Consider the following 8,015-nt stretch of genomic DNA (forward strand, 5'->3'; position numbering starts at 1 on the left):
CGGACGGACGGACGGACGGACGGACGGACGGACGGACGGACGGACGGACGGACGGACGGACGGACGGACGGACGGACGGACGGACGGACGGACGGACGGACGGACGGACGGACGGACGGACGGACGGACGGACGGACGGACGGACGGACGGACGGACGGACGGACGGACGGACGGACGGACGGACGGACGGACGGACGGACGGACGGACGGACGGACGGACGGACGGACGGACGGACGGACGGACGGACGGACGGACGGACGGACGGACGACGGACGGACGGACGGACGGACGGACGGACGGACGGACGGACGGACGGACGGACGGACGGACGGACGGACGGACGGACGGACGGACGGACGGACGGACGGACGGACGGACGGACGGACGGACGGACGGACGGACGGACGGACGGACGGACGGACGGACGGACGGACGGACGGACGGACGGACGGACGGACGGACGGACGGACGGACGGACGGACGGACGGACGGACGGACGGACGGACGGACGGACGGACGGACGGACGGACGGACGGACGGACGGACGGACGGACGGACGGACGGACGGACGGACGGACGGACGGACGTCATCCTTCCCTCCCTCCCTCCCTCCGACAGCTAGAGGGGACGGGCTGCGTACGTCCCCGGAGGTCGGAGGTTGCCCCACGGCGCCCTGTGGTGCTTCAGCAGGTCACTGCGTGGCGCAGCAGCTGTGCAGGCTTTATGAGACCAACGGGTGAAATATTTGCCATTCGTGCATGTCACTGACTGTACGGGTGCACTGTCACTGCTGTAGAGGCTGGCTACCCATCCATGCTGTCTAAACTTTTGTTACGCTGCATGCGTTTTACGTTACTGTGTTTTGCGGTATCGTTTAAGTTGTCCTTTCTTTAACCATGATTCCATCGTCGCCCCATGCGTCATGAGTTCATGCTGTTGCCGTTTCCAAGTTGTACGTGCGCGCGGTGCGGTGCATTGTAATCCCAGTCGTGGCGGGCCCGCCTACCTCCCGCTTCCCCTGGGGCCGACAGCCGGCCGTGACGCGCGCCTCTGACCGCCACAGCTCTGCGGCCCGCTGCTGCGCGACGCCTCGGCTGCCGACTACCTGTCGACGGTGGCGGCCGGCGGCCGGCTCAGCCTGGTGGGCGACTGGTTCACGCGCTACGAGTTGCACCTGGCCGCCGAGCTGCTGCTGCTGCACGCCCAGCAGGTGAGGGGGCGGGGGCGGGGGCGGCGCTGACTGAGGCCACCCGGCACGCCTGCCGGCTCAGAGGCCGCGGCCGGCGACACTGCACCGCCTCAGGGGGAGGGGAAGGGCAGCAGAGGCCCCGGCTCGGCCGGTTGAGGTGAGCCGGGTCACTGACTTGCCGGGGCTGCTGGGAGGGCGGTCCTGTTGAGCTCGCTCGCCGAGCGGCGAGCCCATTGGATTGTGTGGTGGAAATCGTTTACTTTTCCCGGTAGCGCTTCTTGTCGCGGTTGAATAAAGATGAACACAAATTGACATGAGAAGTAGGCGCGTGGAAGACAAACAATGTTTCGAATTCCTTCACACTATCAAGGAAGAACATAGAGATTGGCGTGTCGGAAACGGCAACTGGACACCGCACGCCGTTCATCAACACTTTTATTTCTCATTGGCCCATTGAAGTGCCTTACAGAAGCCGCATGCAGGCTGCCCCAGAGCGGCTCCTCCTGATTAATGCCATGCGCGGCAGGATCTGCGCTCTGAGCCCAGCCAGCGTTGCATTGGCGACTTCTCGGAGGCGCTGCCGTCTTTGGGGATGCTCCAGGGCGAAAGCGCAGTTTTTTTGGGACATTTAATGTGACCGTCCATCTCTTGCATAGTCAAAAAGTCTGCCTTTCCATTATTGGCGAAAATTATATCTTATTGTGTTGCTCCTTGTGGACGGTTAGAGACAGGCAATGTACACGTTGTGACGATCGTACCTTACGGCGCTGGATTGAGAGTACGAGATGTTTTACCACGGAACGGCAGCTAGAGCACGCGACCTTATTCCTGATGTATATATATATATATATATATATATATATATACGTATATATATACATACAAGAGTTCTGATATGTTCGTTATTTTAATCAGAAGCATGTAGAAAACGAGATGGGGTCTTCTGTTACAGTATGTACTGTAGAATGTACGCCTGCATTGGGTGGGTGTCGGGCCTTTCGCGATGAAACTTCAATGACATTTTGCTTTTGGGAGATCAAAAATGTGCCCGAATATAAATTAAGGATTCTAGCAGTCAGCTGTGTCGAGAAGAGCACTAAATTTGCACACTTAGACTGACAGTAGTTGTTGTCTACGCCTTTGTCACCCAAATGCGGGTGATTCAAGAGGTGTTGTAATGACAAAGCGTTCTCTGCAGTATTTGCCGGCGCTGTTTTTATCCTTTTTTGCGTTGTGTCTCTCACACTCCTGAAACGATAGCGGACTCAGTGTCACGGTGTTGATGGTATACGCTGGCCCAGGGTGCGCCCCCTGCGAGTCGCGTTTTTGCGCTTTGTATTAACGCCGGCGGAACAAAACATGGAGCACGTCTTTCAAAACTGTGTGGATTTTTATTTAACGAGGCATATCTATTGGTGCATATAACTTACCTGCGCTGCTCTGGACGTTCCTAGATGTTAGTATTTTGTGGTTAGCATAATGCGTATGGTAAGCTTGGTCATGAACCATCAGCTGCATGCGTGCGTGCGTGCGTGCGTGCGTGCGTGCGTGCGTGCGTGCATGAATATCAACTGTGAAGGGCTGTGTATGTATGTGTGTCGTCCCCGAAAGGTTCGTCAACTCAAGGCTCCTGATGGAAACGGCACGTGAGCAGTGCTGATCGCCAAGTTTCATAAGAGAAATAGTATCGATGTATAGTCGTAACACGTGTTGCCACTATGAAGAGCGCTGAGCCTCAGCCCCTCAATACTGCACTGTGCCACCCGGAATCCGAGTCGGAACGCATTGCCGTGAGTCGAGTCGGAACTGATTCAGCTGAAGCGGAGCTGAGCTAAAGCCACTGCTCACCACGCTGCTTCGTACCCGAGGCGCAGAATGTTGGCTCAGATTTGTCATCCGAAATTCTCAAAATAACATGTGGTATTTCGATGAATAAAATGAGCGCAAACGTCGCTAAGCTCAGTTTCGAAGCGTTCAAGGCGTGCCAGTTAAGTCGACAGACGGTCATTGTTTAAACGCTTTCGGTACCAAGCGATGCAACTAAGGCAGTGGTTGTCTTCTGGATCGACGCTCCTTATTGTGACGCTGTTGGCAGTTGTTACCATTCATCACCTGAAGACATTCCTGCTAAGAAAGGAGACTTCCCCTGTTCCAGACGCCTGATGTTCGACTATTTCACTTCACTACCAACTTGCGATAATGCATCAACTTCCTCAACCATGTCTTTGTTGACTGCGCCTGAATTCGCCGGAGACTGCTGCAGGCCCTTTAAAATTTGACAGGTGCACGTTCAAAGTTTGATGTAACAACACAAATTTTAGTACTCCATCTCATTAGGTCCATTCAGAAGCCTCAGCCAGGAAACCTGGTGGGAAGATGGGTTCTTTCGCTCACTTCGCCCCTTCCCCTCCCCCCGCGTAGAAATACTGCGAGGTTTCCAACAACGAACGCCAACCTCAGTCAGCATGTCAGATAGCATTGTCGCCGCTGTTTATGTGCCCGACGTTTCTTGCCGTTCATATTCCTTCCTTTCGCGCCTGTCCCGTCACCATTTGTCCCGCCCTCGCCGCGTCACCATCTCTGCTCCAGTCACGCGAACCCGTCCGCTGTGGGCTGTGTCGACTCACGCTCGTGACTCGACAACCGGCCTGGGATCGCGCTGTTGGCATTGGCAGCTAATGTGCAGATGCGCCGCACAGCTGCGTCCGCCGCCGGCGTGCCGGGCTGGCCCCCGCGCCGCCGCCGCCGCCGCCGCCGCCGCCACTGACGCGTGCCCTCCCGCCGCAGGGGAGCCCCGCCGCGCGGACATGCCACGAGGTCGGCCTCCGCCTGCTGCACTGCTACCAGACGGGCGATGAGCACCTCTGCGTCGAGCTCATGCGCCACGTGCTCTTCAGCAGGAGTCTGGCCACGTGAGACGGGCACGGACGAGCGGCGCAGCACCACTGCTGCCCACGTGGCCGAGGCCACCGCGCATGCTACTGAATACTTCGGCGTACATTATATGCATAAGTGAATGGATGCTGATAGAAAGATGGCCTCTGGGGCATACCGTATGCCGCTGAATTGGTGAAGGTATTGCTTGTCATTTAATGTGTCATTTACAAGTGTGAAGGAAGCGTACAAGGAAGCGTAGTGAAGCAATGTTCAGCAGTGGGTGGTGAGGTAGGTGTCGAGACATTGACGGCTGGCAGTGAGTCGACTTCCCCCGTTGTTTGGGATCAAGAGCCGGCGCCGGCCTCTAACGTGGCCCAATGTTCTGATAATCCTCCGGCGTCAGCCGCCGTCGGCCGACCCCCGTGACGGCTCCGATGACCGGCAGGGAAACGGCGCCGGCCGGCGGCGCCCTGGAGCCGGCGCTGGCGCAGCTGGTCTCCGCCTGCGGCCTGTACGAGCGCTGCCTGTTACCGCCGGCGGCGACCGCCGCCGCGCGCGACCGCGCCGACTCGCTGGCCGGCCGCGTGGCGGCGCTGGCGGTGCCTGACGCTGGCTCCACGCTGGTGCCTCTCGACTGGTGGTACGCGCCGCTGGTGCAGCTCTACGAGCGGCACAACGCGTGAGTGTCGCCGGCGCCGGCGCCGAACCGCCTGTGGCGCCGGCTCATGCGGTCAAGGAGACGCACTGCAGGGGCACCAGGCCCACTGGCGGGCTGCGATGGTGGCGCCGGCCGACCTTGTGAAATCTTCCGATGGCTCCTGGCTGTCGCTAGTTATCTTTATTTGACAGAGATAGCATCGGTAATAAGAAAAGGTAAGCAACTATGACAGAGCCCTGCAAAAACTGTTTGAACGAGGCCATTTGCCTAGGCGTGCCAAACTGACTGCTCTTTCGATTTTCAAATGCTTTGTCTATCCAAATAACTTGCGCGTGGAGCATAGTGGAATGCGTCTGGCAGTGCTTGTACGTTTGTATCACGTGCCATGGTGTCGTTCCCTGCTCTGACCACCGGACTACCACGTCTTACGCGCTGCCATGGCGTCGTTCCCTGTCCTGACCACCGGACTGCCACGCCTTACGCGCTGCCATGGCCGTTCCCTGTCCTGACCACCGGACTACCACGCCTTACGCGCTGCCATGGCGGCTGACGGCAGTGAGGAGAGGCCCACCGGGCTGGAGCCGGCCGGCCTGCGCGGCGTGGAGCCGGCTCAGGTGGTCACGCGTTGTCTGCACCTGCTCCACCTGCTGGCCGCGCTCCACCCGCGCCTGCTGGACGCCGTCTCAGTGACGTCGCACTTCGCCCGGCTGTGCTGCGTCTTCCTGGCAGGTAGCGTGCGCGGTCTGCGGCCGGCCGGCCGCCGCCAGCTGTCGGCGGCCAGTCTCCAGCCGCTCGCAGCTGCTGGTCGTTAGCGGGAAGCTGTCTGCACTGTTGTCTGGTGCGACTGGGACTCTAAAGGCCAGATATATCGTAGTTGTGTGCAATAATGAACAATAGCTGTTTTAAGCGTAGCGTAGGTCACAACGACAGGCGCATATGAAACTGAACGGCATCTTTTGTCCCGAAGTTCTTGCATCACTAGAAATTCAGGTGTTCGCAAACGTGTCGTTTGGTTCAGAATAAACCAGACAAAACCAATTCATATCTTATACTCATTCATTTTTCATATGTTCATATGTACACACATACACACGCACACGCACACGCACGCGCATATATATATATATATATATATATATATATATATATATATATTACATACATGCGTACATACACCTACACTTGACATTCAAATTCAGATATTCAAATATATTTGGTGCTTACAATGTACGGGCGTGTTACAATGAAACACAGTTGCTGACTCCGGTATACTGAAGCAGTTGCGAACGGTCGGCCACTGGCGTGAACGAGGTAACAATCGTGTTTGCCGCATCTTACTTGTGTCATATCTGCATATGCACATGACCGGGTCACAGCTTTCCACTGCTCCGCTTCCTATGCATCAATACATACACTGCCGTTCCCTCAGTCGCTTCGCAAGGGCGGCACCCACGTGGTGTTCGTAGCTCGGAGACAGGACGACATCAGGATTCGATATCTCGTGATCTGTCATGGCGCGGCACGCTGCTCTACAGAGGAGACAGGATAACATCAGGATTCGATGTCTCGTGATCTGTCATGGCGCGGCACGCTACTCTATAGAGGAGACAGGATGACGACAGGATTCGATGTCTCGTGATCTGTCATGGCGCGGCACGCTGCTCTATAGAGGAGACAGGATGACGACAGGATTCGATGTCTCATGATCTGTCATGGCGCGGCACGCTGCTCTACAGAGGAGACAGGATGACGACAGGATTCGATGTCTCGTGATCTGTCATGGCGCGCCACGCTGCTCTATAGAGGAGACAGGATGACGACAGGATTCGATGTCTCTTGATCTGTCATGGCGCGGCACGCTGCTCTATAAAGGAGACAGGATGACGACAGGATTCGATGTCTCTTGATCTGTCATGGCGCGGCACGCTGCTCTATAAAGGAGACAGGATGACGACAGGATTCGATGTCTCTTGATCTGTCATGGCGCAGCACGCTGCTCTATAGAGGAGACAGGATGACGACAGGATTCGATGTCTCTTGATCTGTCATGGCGCAGCACGCTGCTCTATAGAAGAGGCAGGATGACGACAGGATTCGATGTCTCGTGATCTGTCATGGCGCGGCACGCTGCTCTAGAGAGGAGACGGGATGACGACAGGATTCGATGTCTCTTGATCTGTCATGGCGCGGCACACTGCTCTATAGAGGAGACGGGATGACGACAGGATTCGATGTCTCTTGATCTGTCATGGCTCAGCACGCTACTCTATAGAGGAGACAGGATGACGACAGGATTCGATGTCTCTTGATCTGTCATGGCGCGGCACGCTGCTCTATAAAGGAGACAGGATGACGACAGGATTCGATGTCTCTTGATCTGTCATGGCGCGGCACGCTACTCTGTAGAGGAGACAGGATGACGACAGGATTCGATGTCTCTTGATCTGTCATGGCGCGGCACGCTGCTCTAGAGAGGAGACAGGATGACGACAGGATTCGATGTCTCGTGATCTTGTCATGGCGCGGCCACGCTGCTCTATAGAGGAGACAGGATGACGACAGGATTCGATGTCTCGTGGTCTGTCATGGCGCGGCACCGCTGCTCTAGAAAGGAGAGCCTACACACGGCGGGAGTTTTCAGGTGCTTTGGGGGTCCAAAACGCAGTGTTTTTTTGAGGATGTTTTATATGTATCGCCGCGAAACAAGCAGAGCACAGACCGTAATTCTCCAATGTTAAAATGTTTCCCTTGCTCGCTATCATGTTGTCTTACTGCTTAACACCGCAGGTGTAGCGGCCGCGGCTGCACCTGTTGGTCAGAGCGGTATGGTAAGCCGGCGCCTGGTGATCGCCGGCCTGAGCCCGCTCGGCGCCAGCCCGTAACCGGTCCGACCGGCCGCCAGGGGACGACCTCTTCCTGGACGAGGCCGTGCAGCGCGCCCTCCGGCTGGCGCTGGGTCACGTGCTGCGCCAGCCGGCGCGACTCGACCTCACAGCAGAGGTGCCCGGCCTGGCCAGCTTCGCCGACCTGTGAGTGAGGCGGCACACAGGCTGATCAGAGGCCTGTGACAGGGAGGGGTCACAGGCTGGCCAGTGGCCTGTGGCAGGGAGGGGTCACAGGCTGGCCAGTGGCCTGTGAGAGTGAGGGGGTCACAGGCTGGCCAGTGGCCTGTGGCAGGGAGGGGTCACAGGCTGGCCAGTGGCCTGTGAGAGTGAGGGGTCACAGGCTGGCCAGTGGCCTGTGACGGGGAGGGGTCACAGGCTGGCCAGTGGCCTGTGGCAGGGAGGGG

Source organism: Pollicipes pollicipes, unplaced genomic scaffold (assembly GCF_011947565.3).
Source record: "Pollicipes pollicipes isolate AB1234 unplaced genomic scaffold, Ppol_2.1 Scaffold_4002;HRSCAF=4701_pilon_pilon_pilon, whole genome shotgun sequence".
NCBI lineage: Eukaryota > Metazoa > Arthropoda > Thecostraca > Pollicipedomorpha > Pollicipedidae > Pollicipes > Pollicipes pollicipes.